Below are 22,302 nucleotides of genomic sequence, written 5' to 3'. Positions count from 1 at the left end.
ATGTGCTGGAGTTACACACGCGACCAATCATCGCAGAAAAAACCCGCAAGATAAACATATTTTTATTGCATATAAAAGGTTTGTGTGCGCACTTGTGATGTGCTTCATTCCAGGTCGCCTTATACACGGAGTATAGGATTTTGGGTCGATTTTGAAGGCGTGTACAGGGGGGTTGTCTTATATGTTGGGTCGCCTTATACACAGCGATATACGGTAAGTAATATTGTTACCTGAAATAAATCTGTGATTTTTAACATTGTTTAATGTTTACCTCTCTCCCATGTGAACAATGGACAGTAACTTGTAAGCAGCAATCACTGCTAAAAAAAACACGGTCAGTTAAAAATGCCCTCTGTTTTTATAAACACATTTATTGAAGTGACTGTCAATTGTTTTGATAAATAAAAAATGCGTTGTACATCAATTACAAATGACTCCATAAAGTAAAAAACCAAAAGGATCTGAGAAATCTATTCAATTGTACTGTGGCTTCTGTTTTGCTCCCAACTTGGCTTCCTCCCGGTGGCTTACCGCCAAAGTAGGAGTAAAGTTGCAAAAACACAGGTACTTCAGACTGAAAGTCTATTTCTCAATCTTAACCATGGCATCTAAGAGAACATTGTACAAGTAGCCTGCACTGAGGAAAATGGCAACCAAGCAGCTGGATGTCAGTATGGGTGTTGAGTCCAACATAAGACTTTGGAGAAGAACAAGTCAAAGCTAGTTGTCATGCTGTTGAGTAAGAGGGGGGGGGACAGGAAAGTCGGCTTTTTCTGCAAGTACATGATCACTGCACGTTCATGTTTGCCCATTTTCCAAAGGTCAGATCCCTGTTAAAAGTTCTTACTTGTTGCATCAAAACAATTTGCTCATTTTACTCAAATGTTTGTGAAAATATGTCTATCAATCATGAACTAATAAACAATTCCGTCTATCGGAGGCTCAGAACTTTTCAATCAACCCATGTGTCTTCATTAGAGGGAACCTGCATGTTACATTTCAGCTTCAGTAAAGCAGTATCAAAGATATTTGAGAGCATGCTGAAAGGGCAAAGGTCTTTGAACTGCAAAGGTCAGTGTCAGGTTACCAGAGGTCACAGGGTCATGTACCCATTTAAGTAATTGGTCAGAAATCGTTTTTTGAAATATATTGGTCCCTTGCCTTTATGGCCAAATCAATGGGTGTTTTGGCACTACACAGACAAAAATGGTGGCCTGTTCTCTCGTCAGTTTTTGCCTGCTGCCTTAAAAGTGTAGCCTGCTTGAACTTGCTATTTTTCTCCAAAAAAATTGTAATATGGTGAAACTTGACCTGGACCATCCTACCAACAGCTTCTCCTAATGTTGCTCAAACCATTTGAAGTCAAGTTTGGCTTCCATGGCAAACATATTTGAAAACCCAACTTTAGCCATTGCTGCCCAATGTTTGCAGATAATTTGATGAAACTTTGGTGTCATGCTAGTGTGTGTTGGGTTGCAGGAAATTGTTCAGTTTTGCACACTTCAATTTCAGTATTTCCATGTTTAAAATTGAGAGCATTTTCTGGAAACGCCATAGCCTGGATAATTTGTATGTAGTTGCCACCATTCGAGGAAATGCATGAGTTAATGGATGGATAGACAGACAACGTGCCACACACATACACCAAAAGGACTTTCAGTTAGGTGAAAGAAAATGCTTTACACAAACATTGTCAACAAGAGTCATCAGAAGATGACAAATCCCCCAAGCCCCCACAAATTTGAAAGAAACAAGTATTTGTCACAAAGTGATGAAATGTCCCCCGCCTGTATATACACCATAGTACCAAATATGAAGACAATCCAGCGATTAGTTCTTGAGATATCGCGGCAACACCGTTTTCCAACTCCAAAAGCAGATTTGCCTGCTGTGACCTTGAAAATGGGGTCAAGGTCACCAAAACCGACTGGTGTCTGTATATACACCATAGTTCCAAATATCAAGACAATCCTGCGATTAGTTCTTGAGATATCGCGGCAACACCGTTTTCCAACTCCAAAAGCAGATTTGCCTGCTGTGACCTTGAAAATGGGGTCAAGGTCACCCAAACCGACTGGTGTCTGCGGAGTCTGTATATACACCATAGTTCCAAATATCAAGACAATCCTGCGATTAGTTCTTGAGATATCGCAGCAACAAACAGGTGGGACGTACGGACGGTTGTGAATACTATATCCCCCGCTTCACGCTTTCGCGCGGCGGGGAACAAAAAATATGTCGTTACTTCTAGTCCAACTTCATGGGAGAATTTCTATCTAATCTGTCTGCATACAAGAGTAGTTGAGCTATAAAAACAATACCATTGAATTGGGATTCAGAAATTCAATGTCAGGTACACACCACTATGAACAGAGTCAAAGTGAAGCTTGTTGCCATGGAAACAAAACAATACAAATTCCAAAACACCCAGACTATCAAAACGCACCAATTGACAACCTGGTCTTTGTGGTTGTACAGTCTCAAGAAAAAATACCTATTAGTTTTAGAGATATGGTCCAGACAAACACACCACTATGAACAGAGTAAAAGTTAAACATGTTGCCATTGAAACAGGTAAATATGAAATTTAAATTTAAATTCCTAAATAGCAACTGGCACCATTTCAGCCACTGATTAAAACATGTATCTCTCCTTGTCAGGTGAGTCTAACTTGTGTCCATGGAAATAGGGGAAAATTAAAATTTGGCAAAAATTCCTAAATAGCATGTACACAAGTTTGGATGAAAAATCTGTCATTGTTTTCAAGTTATACTCCAGAAACGAAATACGGACGGACCAAATGATGACTATACAGGGCTCGTATCTGCTCGCATTATATGTGGGAGGGGATGAAAATGAGATGGTTGAAATATAATCCTGCACACCTAATACAATGAAGATTGTATAAAAATATCAGTATCTCATCTTAATAGACTTTCATGCTGTAGGTATCAGAAAGCAACAAATTCTACTGAAATCTCCCATTTCATTCTGAACAGAACAAGAATGACAATGATCACTACCCTTGTACAGTACCGTATATCGCTGTGTATAAGGCGAGTTTTTCTTACCTAAAATGAGGGGGCTAAGAAGGGGGGTCGTCTTATACACGGAGTCGAAGATCTCACATTTTTTCCACTGGCGATGTCAACCGGCGTCCGATAGCCAGCCCAGCATTTGACAATAAAACTTCGCATTTCGTCCTAAATAACTGTTCAAATAACTATTTCCATACATAAACATGATTTGTATCTCTTTTCCTTGAATAAAGTTTAATAATTTCTGCAAATAAAGTTGAAATGACCCTCTCCTCGATGCAGATTGTCAAACCAGCTGACACGGTAAAACAATCAACATCCGTGAGTAGAGAGCCGGAAGTACCGGTAATCATTTGCATATTGCACATGTGACCTAACATGTGATAACCGGTGAAGCTGAAATCAATTCCCGCTGTTTTTACAGTTGTATTAACAAGTGTTGGAGACGGTGTGTACAAGTGATTGTGGAATAAAAACGCTGAATGTGAAGCAAACATAAGCCTAGCTGGTTACAACATAGTTAATTGGCGATTAAATTACTCACCATTGTCTCTTATATGTTATTACTTCATAAATGAATTTTATTTTACGGGCACCAATTTGGTGTCGTACCGTGTAAACACAAAATGGCGACGTGTGCCGGAGTTACACACGCGACCTATCAATGTAGAAAAAACAACAACTCAAGATAAACATATTTTTATTGCATATATAAGGTTTGTGTGTGCACTTGTGATGTGTGCGAAATACGCATCAGTCGGAAAGCGCACATTCAATCTCCAAAGTAACTAACTAACTAATTTGTGATGTCCGTGTGCGAAATACGCTACAGTCGGCAAGAGCGCGTTAAATCTTCTACCGGTATATCAGTCAGACTTGTGATGTGTTTCATTCCAGGTCGCCTTATACACGGAGTATAGGATTTTGGGTTGATTTTTAAGGCGTGTACAGGGGGGTCGTCTTATACGTGGGGTCGCCTTATACACAGCGATATACGGTAAGTGTTATATATCAAAAGAAAATTCTGAGATTTCCCATGATTAAATTTGCAAAAAAGCCATTCCCATTTGTCAACTGGGCAGTAAAACATCACTTAATAAAACAATACATGTACTTAGCAGGCTACTTGCACATCACATTAACATTCATCTAGCATTCATCAAACCACTTGAAATTGAACTGCAGGGTAGTCTGTCAACAGAATTACAACCCAAAAAGCACAGGTTTATTTCTTTCATCTACACTGGCGAGGAAATAGGGAAGGATTTAAAACAAATCAATTGGCTAGTCCTGTCCTTTGATCAACAAACATCACCACCATTCCATTAAGCATAAATCTGTAGGCAACTTTAAATCGTAATCCTATGTCGAGGCCTAAACCACCATTTCCCTTCAACCTGCACATCAGTATTCACAGCAGAGTCTTTGGCTTTTAGTATTTGTATTTAATGGCACAAAAAGCTCTTGTTGAAAAGTACAGTCCCTTAAATGGGCTCATAGAGTCTGAAGGATGGATTCTCAGAGGCTTTTAAAGGGGTCAGACATTGCTCTTGTTGGGATTCTGTGGTCCGCTCATTATTTCCAGGATGCATCAGTGCTTTTTCCTTAAGCTAAAGTACTTAGTTTAAGTGACAAAAAGGTTCCAAGTCATTACCCAACACTTGGTGTCCAATAAACAGGAAACATGGGATATTATGACTAATCCTGGTTAGTGTAATGTTAACAAGTCAGAATGATAAGGTCATGTAGACGAGGTGTCAATAATCATTAGCAGCACTATTCCACTGTAGATGTCACTGACAACAGAAGGGACGACCATTTGTAATTGTAGGTTGTCAGGTAATACCAGAAAATATCCATAATACAGCAAAGATAAATAAAGGTTTTCAAACAATTTAAACATTGACCAAATCAATAAGGTAAGGGGATACACCAATCCAAATGTAGAACATATCGAAACAGCCACAAGACTATCACACGTGAATAATGAAATGGTGGCCATTTATAAAATCAATTCCGTGAGAAGAGTTTTTGACTCCATGGGCCTTTTAGATTCAGGGAAGTTTGTGACTGATGGACAACCCACCATGACATCAGCTCGCTTGACCTTCAATCATGTGAGCTACAAATTAGGCCTTGAACATACCATTGTGATTGAATGGCTTTCAAATAACAGTAACAGGTCTGAGGCAACTGATCATGAGTAACTGGCTCTTAAACTTCATACACAAGTAATTTTTCGTGTAAATGGTCAGTAGGCACTTTGAAAATCAGAGTAATGCAAATATTAGTAAAACAATTTTGAGTTTTAAGTCCTTGAATATATAAAATCTGAGTGGCAAAAAATCTCAGGTACACTGAAAGAGCTTCTCTTCCACTGACCATGTCACATATTCATAATTCAACCTTGGAAATTCATGCCAACCAGAGACTACCATGTTGTGCTTAGGACAAGCAAAAATCCAAAGTCCTCATTGACCACCAGCATTTGAGAGCTATATATCTAAACCAGTTATCCCTGCCTTAATTTTCCACAAATTGTAACTAAAACAACTGGCAGAAAGACATGGTTAACATTTGTCTTGTTCAAGCAGGACGAGCCACAAGCTCCAGGGTATGGCAAAATAGGGTCCACTGATCCCATAAAAAACAAATTTCAAAGCCTGATAATTGTGGTATCTTTCTTCAGTGGCGTCATAACTGTTTTCTTACAGTAAGGTGGTAGTGGTGAGGGTGGTGCTATAAATGGTCTCTTGCATGTGAGTTCATTTTAATGCCATCATGGCAACCTCCTTAAAACACTGGACACAAGCTATGTCACTTCACTCATTTCCAACCTCATAAATATTCATGCAATTTTGTCATGGTAGAATGGAGATAAACATAATATTTTCAAATGAAAAACTATTAAATTTAACATTTATAAAACTAGTGGTAACATCTTCAACGTCATCCTCATTACCTCCAGTTCTATATTCTATTGAGTTCAGACATTATTGATACCCTGGCCATGTCAACAGCTGCTACAAGACAACCTTCAGTCAGACTATTTCAAGCCAAAGTAATATTCATAACTGTACAGTGTGTACATAGTTGGACAAATCAAGTTTGGATACATACATGTAGTATGAACTGAATGTGTTTTGGTTCTTACAACTTTTCCACATGTCAATCAGGTCCATTTCCCTACCTGGTCATAATGCCGTATTTTCCAATGTACAGAAGTTGGCATTAAAACCAGGTTATGTTAATTAACGTGAAACATACAGGTAACTTAACTACACTGAAAATACACTGTTTTTCTAGGCTAAAAAACAAACACTGAAGATTGTAAGAAAAACGCCATACATGCATCCATAGTATAGCTCAGTTATTTTCATCAATGGTTCAGTGCAACATCTAACTGAGCAAGAAAGGAAATGGCAAGAGATGAGTAAGACATCTGGAGTGACTGCTCCTTAATTCCTTGGCTCCAACCCAAACACTGAAATTCCTGGAGTATGTGTTTATTTTTATTTTACCAACTTAAAATAAACTCATTAAAAATAAGTGATCAATGACAAACATACCAACTGCTAAAATAGTGTAATAATTCCTTGGTTGTTGAACCTATCTTGAAACATGATCAACAGAAGATTGTTTATCTTTTTTCCGCTCCGAAACATACATATCTGTTTGATGAACTGTTTACTATAAACATACCTATCTGATTAATGAACTGTTTGCTATTTGAGATAAACACAGGATTTAACATAAAATATTAGATTAACCTCATGTATTGTTTAAAAAGGAACACTTTCTCTACCAATAAATTTAACATAATCTGAATGGATGGCCGAGTTCAGCATGGAACAGTTCCATAGATAAGCATAAGCTGATCCATCTGTTCACAAAACCATCTTGGGTGTTGAGGGAACCTGTGCTGCAAGGCTCATCCTCAATGTATACTACTAAAAAAAAGTTAAAGAACACCTGTTTTTTGCATATGCCATGACAGGTTAACTATGGTCAAAATATAAAAACGGATGTTCTTTAACTTCTTTTGAGTAGTATATCAGCACCTCAGACAGTGTAGAGTTCGCCTTATCAAGAATTTCTTTAAAACTGCATCAAAAGTAGCAATAATTGAACAAAAATGACAAAAACTATTGAGAATACATTCTCAGTCTCAGTATTTGTAATAATCACATCAACCAATCACAGCCTTCGTCTTATTAGTCACTTCAAGCCTTCGTCTTATTAGTCACTTCAAGCCTTCGTCTTATTAGTCACTTCAAGCCTTCTCTTACTACACAAAGCACTTTCATTGATTGATCAAAAAGTAGGTCTGGAAAAGGACCACATTTCTTCTGAGAATTAACAGTTTTGTTCCACAATCAAACCTAATAATAATACATGTAATTTAATGTTGTACAATTTATTCTCACAAATGCGATTTATCACAATGTCCATGGTTTCCACTTTGCATAGCAATCAATACATACATTATTCATCAAAACATGACATAATTCTGTATTTGGATCATGTTTAATTCACTACACTAACCCACATTTGATGTTAACGATTATTACGTAATGTGTTCATTATCAGTAATGAATGACTAAATACTCTTTCTTCGAATGGCAGTCAGGATGTTATACCCAATGACAGCTGCAGAGATTTCACTGTTGTTTTAATGTTATTTACCACCTGCAGTGGAGTCGTCTATTCTACGCAGTGACAGGACACCATAGACACATTTTCAAGCTTACACAGCATTGCAAAACACTTAAGGCCATAGAAAAAGAGCGAGTGAGTTTGAAGAGTATTTCAGTAATATCAAGGTGTCAGCTTTATGTAGGTGAAAGGCTGAAGTAATGCAGGCATATTTACCACTTTGGAGAAACCCTTAGCATGGATATAATGCCAACAAACCAGGAAGGATAATCAGAGTGATTCTGTGATGAGAACAGACGATCAGAGGCTTCTGGCGTGCCTCAGGGACACAACTCTTGGAAGTAAAATGAAAGTAAATATCATCTGAAGTTTACAGAGGAAACAATATGTGAAATGCTGGACTTTCTCAGATAACATCTTCGTGAAATTTGGGGGGGGAAGACTTTCAGGCAAGAAGTAGGCATCCCCCTGGGCACCATTTCTGAATCCTTTTACTTGCTGATCTGTTTCTTCATGGCACATGAATCAGAATTTCTGCTTGGACAGCCAAAATCAAAACATGGTAATCTGGCTAAGACAGTTAAACTTTTGTTTTAATTGATACTGATGATCTGATATCATTGAATAACGATCAAACAACCAATACTTCCATTGATTTACCCATCTATCTGGGAATAAAGGAGGCCAGTGAAACCACCTCATCCGCTTCTCACATAAATCTATAATGATTCAGAGTGACAAAGGACTATCCACAAGACTATTTCAAGAAGGGTGACTTCAACTTTTCAAAGTCAGGCTGTCTCATCTCAAAAGTTGTTTGATCAGGGTCACAACAATCAAGGCCTTCGTAAAGCTTTTAAAAATGTTTAATGGAAGACAGGTGGAGGACATTTCCAAATGTGATACATCTCTTGAATAAATGAATGCATGAATGTTGTTAAATGCTGCACTCAGTCAACATTCCAGCATTAACAAAACCCTGTAAACATCAAGACAGGAATAGGCAGACAAGGCCATCATTAACAATGCCATTTTTATTTATAAACGTAAATGCCCTTCATATTTATAAACGTTTTGGTTTGGTTTGGTTTGGTTTGGTTTGTTGTTTTAGGCTGCACTCAGCAATATTCCAGCTATATGACGGCAGTCTGTAAATAATCGAGTCTGGACCAGACAATCCAGTGATTGATATATTTTATCATCGATCTACGCAATTGGGATCGATGACAAGAATCAACAAAGTCAGCGAGCCTGACCACCCGATCCAGTTAGTCGCCTTTTACGACAAGCATAGTCACCTTTTACGGCAAGCATGGGTTGCTGAAGACCTATTCTACCCCGGTTCTTCACAGGTCATTTATATATGTAAATGGGTGGGTTAGAGCAAGTGGAATTAGTAGTGCAGACCAGACCAGAGCGTCAACACCATGCAGACAGCGGAGTCAGGAGGCGCAGGAAGCGGAAGATCAACAAGCTATGGCCGACTTGAGTTGGGTTTACAACGCTTTTAACAGTATTCCAGTTATATCACGGCATGTCAACTTAATGTGGGAGGAAAGCTCGAAGTGATGCAGGTCTCAGACGTTTACCACATCAGTCAAACCCATGAGCATGGGTATGGTACTGACAAACCTAGAAGCATAATTGGGGCAAACCAGGATTCGAATCCACAATCATAGGTTTCTGGCATGCCCAAGGGACACAACTCTGCACAGCGCATTGCAGCACCTTAAGGGTACTGGGCCACCTGTGTGCACATGAAGGATTTGACACATATTTTGCTATAATTAGAATAACTGATTTGATAACTGATACAAAGGATACAAGAATGCAGTAAACATCTGACCTTTGCCATAAATTCATATTGTTCCGCTGTTACTTAGTCCAGACAGACATGGCCATCATCAACAACATTTCCCTGTATTTAATGAAGATAGGAATAGGCAGACAAGGCCACCATTGTTACTTCTCGTAGGCTGGATACATTTATTATGCAATTGCTCAACTCAACATTTCATGCACTGAATTTATAAAGAAAAAAAATTCCAGGTTAAAAAATATAATTCTTTCTCTACTTCATGGTTAGGATTTTCGAAGATATAATTTGGTTGTAGTAAATGTCGCACTCAGCTCTATTCTGGCCATATGAAAGTGTATAATATAATATAATTGAGTCTGGACCAGACAATCCAGTGACTGATGTAGCAGGTGTATATAGTTGTATTTTAGATTTTTGAAAGTATTTTCCATTTCAGCTTTTGTTTCTGTTGAATTATATTCAATAGAGGTTTGTTGGCATTTCGGGATGGCAATATATTTTGTTGTTCAACAAGTAGTTTCCCTACATTCTATGTCCAACCACCTTGTGACCAATCACATCCCAAGCTATCCTGTGATTGTCCAAATTCAAACTACCTTCTTGCTCCGACTCCATATTGCTACTTTTACTTTGCACTGCATTGGGAGCATTTGGAGATCATCACTTAAGGTTAGTTTATAAGTTATCTGTACTTCTTGATAGGATTAAACAGTAATCAAAGATTAGGCGTTATAAATAAGCATCTAAGCAGTAATTATCATATTTACATTAAATCATATATTTGCATGAATGTTGATGTTTTGAATGAATGTGTTTTAGAGGTTGAACTAAGCAAAGCAACCTTACCTAAGCAAGTAAAGTTCAATAGTGAATTCTAATATTATCTATCTATATGCCATGGTATATCTACAATTTTGGAGGTGCACAAATTATTTCATTACATTTAGTTTGCATAGTAATTTGCCTGTGCACTTGGCACTATTTTCTTGTCGCTTTAATATTATGTACATATGCTTAAGTATTTATTCCTGCTCTTTTTTGTGCAGAACATATCATGAGCAGTGACGGTTGAAGTGTCACATTTCACACCCTTGTGCCACACAGGGTATAAGTGCATTGTATATCATTTTCTTATCTATGATACATGTAGAAGTACATCACATGTGTATATATGTTATCCAATATGTATTATAAGCCATTTCTCATATCAAATATTTTTGGGTTGTAAGCAATGTAACAGAAATGATCATATAGCTATGATATGATATATATTATGTTTTTCATATCAATATACTATATTATCTATTGTTTATCATTACAGGGTGTCCATCTTGCTCATTGACAAATAAATAGAAGCTTCATACCCTGTAGCATTTTTGGTGTCATCTGTGAATATATGGATAAAGCCTCAACCCGGTTACATTGACATGAGCTATGATCCCTGCAATGGGGATACAGTGACATGCATCAACCAAATCAGCCAGTCTGACCACCCCATCCCGAAAGTCACCCCTTAAGTCAAGCATAGCTGCTTTTCACGGCAGCCTGGCTGCTTTTTACGGCAAGCATTGGTTGCTGAAGACCTCAGACGTGGATCTTCATGGGTCTCGAAGATGTAAGTGAAGAGTGCCTCTCTGTATCCAAATTACAGTCTGACCACTCAATCCCATTTAGAGGACTAATAAATTGCAATAGACATTGGCTACTGGGGACCAATTCTACCCCAAGTCCCTCTGGGTTCCTCATATCTCAAGTAAAGCAAGCTCCATGCCAGTTCCCATGAGGCCACCAATGAAGAACACACTGGAAACAAAGTTGACACAACACAACCTATAAACCTTACCGTATTTCAGTATCACAAGATGTTAGTTTATCGACAATTGCTCGTTTTGGTATTACCTATATAATAGTGTTGAGAAAAAATATATTCGGATTCCTGTGCCATGGAAGCAGTCATGGAAATTTAGTCAGATTTGATTCAAGAAAAAGGTGCCAAGATGAGAAGAGATGAGATTGGACAGCGTTGAAGCATAGAAATGCCATAATCTCAATAGAAACGCTTCATTACATGGCGCCATTACCATGGCCAAGGTGGCCCACTTTACTATACAATCTGTCAATGATCTTTCTTAGGAATGGTGGTAATCTGTTCCTGCCAGTTCAATCGCCACAAGTATTGACAATATCCACACTTAGAGAGCTGCTAGTTCGCAAATCTCAAAATTGGAAATCAATGCTTATTTGTCAAATTTTGAGGTGAGATTGATGCTAGGGAACAAAATGAGTAGCATCTGTATTTATAGCCATGTTTCAGTCCCAGCTGTAAGCATGTAGAAGAAGCTAAGTATGTTTTCCATGGCACAGACGAAACGAGAATAATTCATATCATTTATTCTCCAATTTCTATTGGGAGGAGAGCTTTACAGCATAAATCAATGGGGATCCATCTGTCATGGTATGTTTTTGTAGCAGGAGATCAGTCAAACATTCTTATAAAACAAACATTCGTTTATCAAATAAATACATCATAGACCACTCAAAAGTTTAGGAACTCATGCTATGTCATGAACTACTGTAATATGAACAGATGCTCTTCAGCTTCTTTTGAGAGCAAATATTCTCTTTGCATTTATGGGTGGAACGTTTAATGCTGCTTTACACATTTTTGTCACACGTTAGCTGGAATGTAGTGCTTGACGTCTGTAAAGTCAAGTCTTTATTTCATATGAAGGCCACTGGCACATATTCATGATATTTACATGCATATATACAGTAAACCTGCGTGTGTAACTGTCTCTTGGCACAGCTGTGAGACACAAATTTACATAGTTTCTTCAGCAATATTTCATAATTTCTCAGATAGCATTTGAAGCTTTTTCAGGGTTGGATACTGACAGTACATTTTTGGTAAGTAACATTCCGAGGTCATAACAGTTACAGAATAAAACAAAATGATATCCATCGTCTTTACCAGTCTATATCGAGGACATGTGTGTCGGCATAACTATTCCTGACCACCTACCTTCATTTACCTTCAGTCTTAACAACCCGGCTCCAAGTCGGTTAATGTTAAGATGTGTCTCGTCTGAGATTACAGATATAGATATTTTACAGGCTCTACTGAAGTATTCACCCTTGTACAGTCTGTACCTGGAACTATTGTTCAAGGTGTTGTACCAGGACTGAAAATACATATTTATCAGTGCAACTTTAAATACCTTAAGAAAAGCTACTTTATCACCAACTGATGGAGATAACACACCAAATCCATGTGAAAATAACAGATCAAATATGACACATCCAGAATTATCACAAGATAAATGCATTTTGTAAGCTTTTTTCGTTATATCCCATTTGCATGTATCAATTCCAGCCAGTACTCAAGAGCTCTACACAGAGCGTATTCATACAAACGGTAACAACCACATTCAACATATGCATTTTGAAATTTCTTATTACATGCCATTTAATGTACCGGTTCTATCTGATCATATGTTTGTAGACCCCAAACTTCAGAAGAATGTAACAGAATTGGTTGTATCAAATATTTTTTATACTATCAGAGTCAACATGGTCAAGTTTGCTTAAATTTGATAGTTACTTCCATCAAAGAATGTTTACTTCTTGTATCTAAGTCTTCCATGCTTTTATTCATTTTTAGAGTACCAGAGAAAAAAATGCCTAAATATTTACATGCATTTACAGATAGCATTTGCTATCCATTATAAAACCAAACTTTTGCCGATAAGCATGCACATCTTCTGAATACAATATTTGTCTTTTCTAAGTTGACTGTTAGACCCAACACATTTGTGTATGACCAAGGTCTTATGCTGCCTTACACATTTTTGTGACATAAATGTCATCTGGCATGTGGTGCTTGGTGTCAGTAATATCATTACAGCATGTAGTTTTAGTTCCATTAGCCACTCTTCTGATGGGCTTTATTCAATAAGGAGTGCTCTTGGAGTGTGCTTGCACAGACTGGAGTGAGTATGGTTTTACACCGCTTTTAGCAATATTCCAGCAATATCACGGCGGGGGACACCAGAAATGAGCTTCACACATTGTACCCATGTCGGGAATCGAACCCTGGTCTTCGGCGTGACAAGCGAACGCTTTAACCACTAGGCTACCCGACAGACGGCCCCCACAGTCTGGAAACAGAACATGGTGCATGTACTAGCCACACGATGTACGAATGTACACAATCTGATAAAGTTCCATCAACTGATATCATCTGATTCTCATGTTATGACACTTGGGACCCATAACGTCCCCTGAATCCCCGATGGTTATATCATGAATGTTGTCAAATGCCAGAGAATTTTTCCATCTCCAAATCACACACATTTCTCAGTCAAATGAAATAAAATTCTGGCAAATACATAAATTTTTCCTCTTTTAGAACAGCTTAAATCTTCTAACATCCATCAATACGCCTTAACAGCAAGTCATTTCTTTGATGTACAAATATTCCTGAAACAATTCCCACTTTCATGAGCAGGAGTTTAGGTCATAAACAGAAATTGGCTGGCCAGTCCACAATGACAGAACTGATATTTATCACAGTATCTCCATATGGCCATCCATATTATTGTGTATGTTTCTCATCTCCATATTCTGCTTCAGAGGGAGAGGATGGGCAGATAAATGGAAAATATAATGTGCAGAAATTATTCAAAATGTGAACTGACCACAACAGTTGAAAAGTAGTCATGGATTTTTTATTTGTTTGCCTATACTTATCTACAGTTCAGTTAGATACAATGAAGCCATATAGGAGTCCTCAAGAAATTCTGCAGTAAAAGTATCAACAATCTGTGGCAAAAATTCAAACATTATGCTGCTAAAAATCACAAAATTCTGCGGTAAACAACCATTTCCCCTACAAACATTTATACAAATTCAAAATGAAATAATTCCCCAAACTTTCAAAGTTATCTTTGGATAAGACGTATATAAATAGGATGGATGAACTTCGTTCCTGTTTTCTTGGGTTTTTTTCCCTATAATAAGAACTGATAACCTGGCCAGAAGCCTTTCAAAACATGCACCGTATTTTCTTGAGTATAATGCGCACCAAAGAAAAATGCACACTCAAGAATAATGGGCACCCAAGCATAATGCGCCCCCAAGCATAATGTGCACCCCCTTCTGACGGATTCTGTATTTTGGGGGTAAAAAAAATTTGGAATATGCGCAGAAAAAAATTACACCTTACCCCTTCAACAATTTCAGGTAAATGAACTGGTGATATCTCCAGACATGTTGATCTACCATTTAAATTGTATTTTTTGTTCTGCTAGGCATTGTTTTACATCTAGGGATTAAGATTACCTTGTGTATTTTCTTGTAAACTAAACCAGAAACAACAATCAGCTGTACACACATTTTTCTTGGAATCTACCGGTGATTCTGTTAAAACTTACCCAAAGATGCAAGGATCGGGAAAAATTGTACCTGAAACTATTTTTTTATCATTAATAATATATTTTGTTATGTTATTTTAGTTGCAGCTATTACTAAATATATTTAAAATAATAATAACCCTAAGCATAGCACTTTGCTGTAGCTGATCACCATTGCCGGCTATTTTTTTTCACATGGAATAATTCAACCAGTCACCATCGAGGTTCCCGCACACTTGATTGTGAGAACTACATGTTGACATAGAATCATCAAACTACAACAAATATGACTTTTAACCAGTCAAAGTATGTTTTTTGTTTGTTGTTTTACGCCGCACTCAGCAATATTCCAGCTATATGACGGCGGTCTGTAAATAATCGAGTCTGGACCAGAGAATCCAGTGATTTACATCATGAACATCAATCCACGCAATTGGGATCGATGACATGCATCAACCAAGTCAGCGAGCCTGACCACCCGATCCCGTTAGTCGCCTTTTACGACAAGCATAGTCGCCTTTTACGACAAGCATAGTCGCCTTTTACGGCAAGCATGGGTTGCTGAAGACCTGTTCTACCCCGGATCTTCACGGGTCAGTCCAAGTATGCCATTTATGATATATGTATCCAATGACACAAGTTACACACAAAAGTTCAGATATACAATGAACACTTTTTATATCCAGACAGTGTAATTACAAGATTACATTGTGTTTTCAGGTACGGATTTGTTGACATGGTATTTCCGATGTTACGTGCTCACGGTAATGTCTTTGCATAGGGGGGAAAAGAACATCAAAACTCATTATGGCATGTATAATGAGCACCCCTTCTACACAGCTGTGTTTTTTGGAGAAAAAGTGCACACTGTACTCAAGCAAATAGGTAGGCAAAGCATACGGTGTAAGGAGGAGAGAACAATGCAAAACACTGTAGTAAACATCTGACCTTTGCCCTAAATCTACATTGTTCTGCAGTCACTGGGCCCCTACTACAGATTTGGTGCCGAGACCAGGATCAGTTTATACTTTCAATTTCAATAGTTATAGACTTTTTCTGAAAACTAAATTAAAATTAAGGTGAAACTATGAGAGAAGGTTTAGGTTTGAATTGGTCATTTTTGTCCAAGGCTGATGATCAGTTTCTTCGAAGTGCTTGTCTTAATCTACAGGAACCACTTATCGATTTGACAACTGAGTAAACACCACCTCGGCAAAATATGTATCCAACATCTACACCCTATTCACCAGTAGGAGATGGTGTCGGTTCAAGGAGCATACACATTTGCGGTCAGGTTACGGTTCACCTGCAGATCAGAGCACTGGTTATCAGTTATTTGGTCACAATTTACAAGACACCATCATGCTGGATGGTCATTTCAGTACTCCAGAAATGCCACAGGATAGGTAAAGGCTTGATATTCCGGGTTCCGGGTCATGATTGTACAAGACCATTAAATCCAGGGGGCATTGTTTTGTCAGCATTTGAAAAAGACTAGGGTTTCTCATCAGGAAGTAAGATCTGACAAATATGACGGGACGTCATGTGATTGGCAGGATTATATTGTTCATTTTGGACAAGTAGCTTCATGGACTTCATGGTCAGGGTATGAAAAGGCTCAACAACTATGCATGCAAGAGGTGCAGCACACTTTTCAGTAACCTTAGGTTAGGACAACTCAACAGTTATCAGGCAGTCAAAAGTACATTGAGTCAATGTTTCAATCCAGTAGAACGAAATGTAGACCATAGGACAGGGTCGCAATGAAGCCGCCTTGGATTATGGGTATCATCTCCCTAGATTAGCAAACTTAGCAAACCCTACCAGCACTTATTTATCACTTGAGGTAGATTTAATCGATCAGTTCTTAACTGGCCTTCATAGCTTTGACATGATGAAACATGTCACATTTGCCCACCTTCAAACACTAGAAAATGCTATTTCATACACCATGGAGTTTGAAGCTGTCGAAGGTAGCAGGAAAAAGTAACCTGAAACTCTAGACAGGATAGCAGGAATTAATCAATCTGTGCAACCAGTTGGTAGTGCTTGCTAGTGATACTTGAGGCAGTTGCCAAGTTGATAGATGATCACTTGGAAAAGTTCAAATGTAGCTTACATAGTGTTAAGACATCATTCTAAAATTGATCACATTTTATTGAAACTATCAATACAATAAATCACAACATTAAAAATATCTGCATGACTAGATTTAAAATTGATCACATTTTTGTTTTGAATGCCATAATGAACCAAACCTTGGAATATGTTGTTCGGTCACATTGGCATATTTAATTTTTGATGCCAGTGGATGGTTCTCTTTGACATGACTAATCCGACACATTGGGGCTATGTGGGTTGGAGTCACCCAATGAGATTTGCTGGTTACTTGTTTGTTGTTTAATGCCACACTCTGCAATATTCAAGCTATACGGCGGTCTGTCCATCGAGTCAGGACCAGACAATCCAGTGATTGACATCATGAACATCGATCCACATAATTGGGATACAATGGCATGCATAAACAAAGTCAGCAAGTCTGACCACCCGATCCTGTTAGTCGCCTCTTACAACAAGCATAGTCACCTTAAACGGCAAGCATGGGTTGGAAGACCTATTCTACCCTGGATCTTCATGGGTCAAATTGCTTCTGAGTTATTTTCTCCAAGGACGTTGTGACAAAGTCCCGGAAGGTCTTCCTTCATGTCACATATGGCAAAATTGAAATTGTCAAACTTCTCAAAAGAAGGATAGAATTGAAACAGCACATTAGGGTTCATGAAATTCACAAGTAGGAATATCTAACAAATCTACTGAAACAGGTCTTTGAAAGGCAGTTAGAAGTGATACACATAAGGAAGAGAATATATTGATGTCAACTTCTTTATTATGTGGAACATTATCGCAGGCTTAATCTGTGACAACTGATATTATTGATTCATATTTTATGTGTGCTTCACTAACAACTATTGAGACTATATAAAAAGACTAAAGATTGGGTTTGCAGTCACTGCTATTCTTTGACATTAAGCCACTCTCTGGGTTCTCACAACAGTGAGTGAGTGAGTTTGGCTTAACACCTGTTCCAACAGTATTTTAGGAAGAAAAGTGATGCAGGTCTCAAGTGGCATTGAACACTGGTGAAACCCAAGAGCAATGGTATGGTGCCGACATCATGATTATTATGTTTCCAAATAGCTTTCCGCCATCTATCCCATGGCCTGTAATTTTCTGGGGGTGGCCAGTAATCTCTCAAGCACAATATCCCGCCTGTCTAGAGAACTTTGAAGTTGGAACTTTTAACTAACAATAAGAGCTCAAACTTAACTCCTTAATAAGTTTGTTCTATTAGGCCCATAACTAGATCATGTCTCATATGACCTGATGAGAGCTGTGGAGTTCTACATGACAATTTATAGTAATAGTTTTAATGGACTCCTAATGTACTTCTAAATAGGAACGCAACTGAATGATCAAATTGGAGATTATATCAGATACCATATAATTATTACTTCTACCCCGCTTTATGGTTTGGCATGCATGATGGTACAATCAAAGCTGTAGAACTTCTGTGGGTACAGATAAGTTAAATACGTCTGTGTCAATGAGACAAGTGTGACGATTCTGATAGCTTCTGTGACCGACACTGTGCTGTCTTTTGATGCTGATGACTAACAACCTGAATTGGTACTGAGTACTGAATAATGATAGAGCTGGCAAGTTGGGTTGGATATAACCATTAAAGACCATAAAAGAAACAACTTCAGTGTAATAAATTTTCCAAGTTTCTCTTGGTTTACTGTTTCTGCCACTAGTCGGACAGGCCATGCTCACCTTTTCGTGAACACCTGTGTCATCACTACTTGAAAAGGATTCATCCACACAAACTTACTATATAGTCAGAATTTGACAATGAACTTCAGGCAGGTGTTGTCATCTAACAGCAACAGAAACATACAAGGCTGTACCAAAAGCAGCTTTGGTATTCGGATGTAATCACCAATGACATGCCAGACATGTCTTTTGCAAAAAACACAGGATATTACGAAAAAACACACTTTTCCGTTGGATGAGAGGTCAGTCATATGACCACGAAATTGACGTTCATAAGCTTATAATTTCATTCTTTCAATCTTACACCGTTTCTTTCATGCTGATTGGCTGAATGGGAAGTCACGTGATATTTGGAGTTCACACAACTGAATGGACAAAAAAAAAGTTCACACAATGTGTACAAATTTTTTGTGAAATTGATCGTGTGAACTTTTGCCGGGACTACTTTCTGGGGTTTCCCTGAATTCTCAGTGTTTACAATCAACTCGTTTTTCTACTTCTTTTTCAAATCCCTGCATTTATCAGCAATATATTACCAATAGTATTTTTGCCTGGTCTTGTAACATTTCATCTGTCTTAAAAATAAATAAATGCTTTGGATCTGGTGTTTAATTTAGTCTAGCTGCTAGATGAAACAAAATAGATTGTCCTCACTGTGATTTGGATATGGAATGGCTATATCAATCAAAACTAATAACGCAAGTGAAGACAATGAATTCTGTAAAATTACTCAGGTGAATGAAATTGATTTGAGAGAAATTGACTTTCAATTTTGATGCCTTGTTTTCGGAAATGACCGGAATCTAGCATCAAGACAATTGCAAATGCAACAATGCTCAGATGTGGCCATCGACAGATCCTGATCAATCTCAAACTGAAACCCGATTCACTATCATATCGAAAAAAAAATCCAAGATTTTGAGAAAGCATAAAACATAAAAAGGTAAGGAAAGAAAACTTGCCTACCTGTTTTACTGATCGGTCACTGGAGATGAGAAAATATCTGTACACGGAATTACTATTCCGGTTTCTGAGTTGGCCGACCTTCTCCGTGCATTCTAGGGGAAGAAACAGTGGCACATGAGGAATGACTGGGCACAGAAATAAAGCTGGCATAAGCCCATACAGTAAGTAGGTCCATCTCAGGTGGTAAGAAACACAAGCTGGACAAAGTATTACAGCACACATGACAAATCCCAAACTCTAAATATAAGACAGCCTGACATTGAAAATTAACACAAAACACATAAGTTTCAGACCATTCCGTTCAATCCCCACCAGTCCATCCCACATCTTCTGAATTGGTTTGCGATTATCCGAACACAAGCCACACATTCATAAATCCCAATTTGCATATTACCAATTTGCTAGTGCCATTGGCGGGGTATTTTCCATAACTGTTCCATTACATTTACATATCCATAACATTTTCAACAGCTTAAAGTATAAGTAAAAGTATCGTTGCATCAAGGTCATGTTTATTTTGCTCATGTTCCTGTTACCAATTTTTAAGATTTGATTAATCCCAAATATTGTTTGTCAATTTGTTCAGAGAATAAAATTATGTTGATGCTGACATATTTTCAGACTATGCTGTATATATTCAAAGAACTATTTCTCTTTGCGTAACTGAGTATGAGTGGGGAAATGTATGTGACCGAGAGCAGTATGAAATTATAGATGGGTTCATCGCAAGCTCAGAGGTTCACACAGTTTAACCAGCGCTTTAAAATCTTCTTTGATAACTTTTTTGATAAAATCCAACTTCTAAATGCCTAAGTAAGGATAACACTTTTAAAACGTTCACACTTCAATGAACCCATCCAAACTGACATTCAATTCTTAAATGAATGACTATTTGGCGTTCATACATTATTTCATGAGACTATGTATGTTCATACAGTTTGGCCCCCATATGAGTGAGTGAGTATGGTTTTACGCCACTTTTAGCAATATTCCAGCAATATCACGGCGGGGAACACCAGAAATGGGCTTCACACATAGTACCCATGTCGGGAATCGAACCCGGGTCTTCGGCGTGACGAGCAAACGCTTTAACCACCAGGCTACCTGACCGCCCGGCCCCCATATGAAGGTTCATACTAGAGAGGTGTCAGCTTATCCACGGGATACACTTTCATGACAGTATTTTTCAGATCATGATATGTCAAACGTCGCCAATAGATTACAACTTTCCAATAGTTTGGAAATTGCCACGACTACAGCCATTATTGTTGCAAATGATCAATAGTTATTATACACTAATGTTATGCATGTTACTATATGTATTTCCAATCATAAGTTTTCAATTGAATGTTCAAGGTTTATCATTCTTCATAAACTCTACGATCTTAACATATAACACTATAATCCACAGATGTAATATATAACCCACAGATGAAATCGCCAATAGATATTACGCACATTTTGCAAAGTTGATAGTGAACAAGTATCTACCTTTATGAAAGAGGCAAATAAACAACTGAAACGGCAAGGTATTCCGTTTGCCATTTGCAAAGAAATGTGATCAGCTGTTGCCTGTGACGTCACAAGAGGTGAACACTGTTGTTGCATTAAGTGTTGAAGAGGTCGCCTTCTGCCTAAGCAATTTCGGCTGACCTGTCCCTCTTTGGGACTTGTGTATGAGTAGGGTACACATATCTATTGGAGTTTGGTATTCACATAATTTCTGTTTTGTATTGATATGATTTCTGTTTTCGTATATTGATATGATTTCATTTCTATCCTTGACTGCTTTGTTTATATACGTTCGAGTAGCTGTCCATCTCTCAGAAATAGAGTTAGTTTGGCCTTCGCTTTTGCATCTCTTGGCTTAAGGAGATCTATGACAGATAGCGGATCTAACTGCAATTCTTGTTTTAACCGAGCCCAGGCTGGGGCGTGGTCTTGACATTCCAGTAACATGTGAGCAATGGATTCAGCCTGGCTGAAGATGAACAAACCTTGTCATAGTGCTTTTTGTGACTCAGACGTGTGAGATGGCAATTTCAATTTTCCTTTCATTTGAGTATGAGTTTGGCTTTTGCTGGATCTTGGGTTGAATTTTGTATATCCATCTGCCGATCTTACTTGCGTCCCACTGGGCTTGCCATCTTTGGGCTTTAGGGGCTTTGATTTTGATTTCTATCTCTAGTTTACTAAAGGGAATAGTCTGCTTTTTCATTTCCATGAATATCTACATGAGAGGGGATCCAACACAGCTCCACCTGTTGCCCTTGGGTCTGATTGTTTTGTATATTCGTATAGAATATTGTTGACTGTTTGGCCTGGAGTTTGAGTTTCTGCCACTGATGGCTTGAAGTGCACTTGGAGAGTCTGATAGGATGACTGCCTTGACTTCCGGAAGTTCCGTTATGAGTTTGAGTGCCTGATGAATTGCCTCCAATTCAGCAGTGAACACTAACTGACCATCAAGCAGGCAAACCGAATGTGCTTGGGGTTTGGAGCTGTGGATATGGATCCTGTAACCAGCACTGTTGTTGATAGGATTCTTGGGTCCATCAGTGTATATATGGGCCCAGCT

The 22,302-nt window shown here is 38.1% G+C and overlaps 1 pseudogene; it reads left to right on the top strand.

Annotated features, from left to right (window-relative positions):
- LOC139463650 (uncharacterized) overlaps positions 1-17,066 on the top strand; it is a 29,324-nt pseudogene extending 12,258 nt beyond the window's left edge.
- The last annotated feature ends 5,236 nt before the right edge of the window (positions 17,067-22,302 follow it).

The sequence above is a fragment of the Haliotis cracherodii genome, unplaced genomic scaffold (assembly GCF_022045235.1).
Source record: "Haliotis cracherodii isolate W230 unplaced genomic scaffold, xgHalCrac1.p SCAF_16, whole genome shotgun sequence".
NCBI lineage: Eukaryota > Metazoa > Mollusca > Gastropoda > Lepetellida > Haliotidae > Haliotis > Haliotis cracherodii.
The sequence above is the reverse complement of the archived record's forward strand: the minus strand, read 5'-3'. Positions and strand labels throughout refer to the sequence as shown.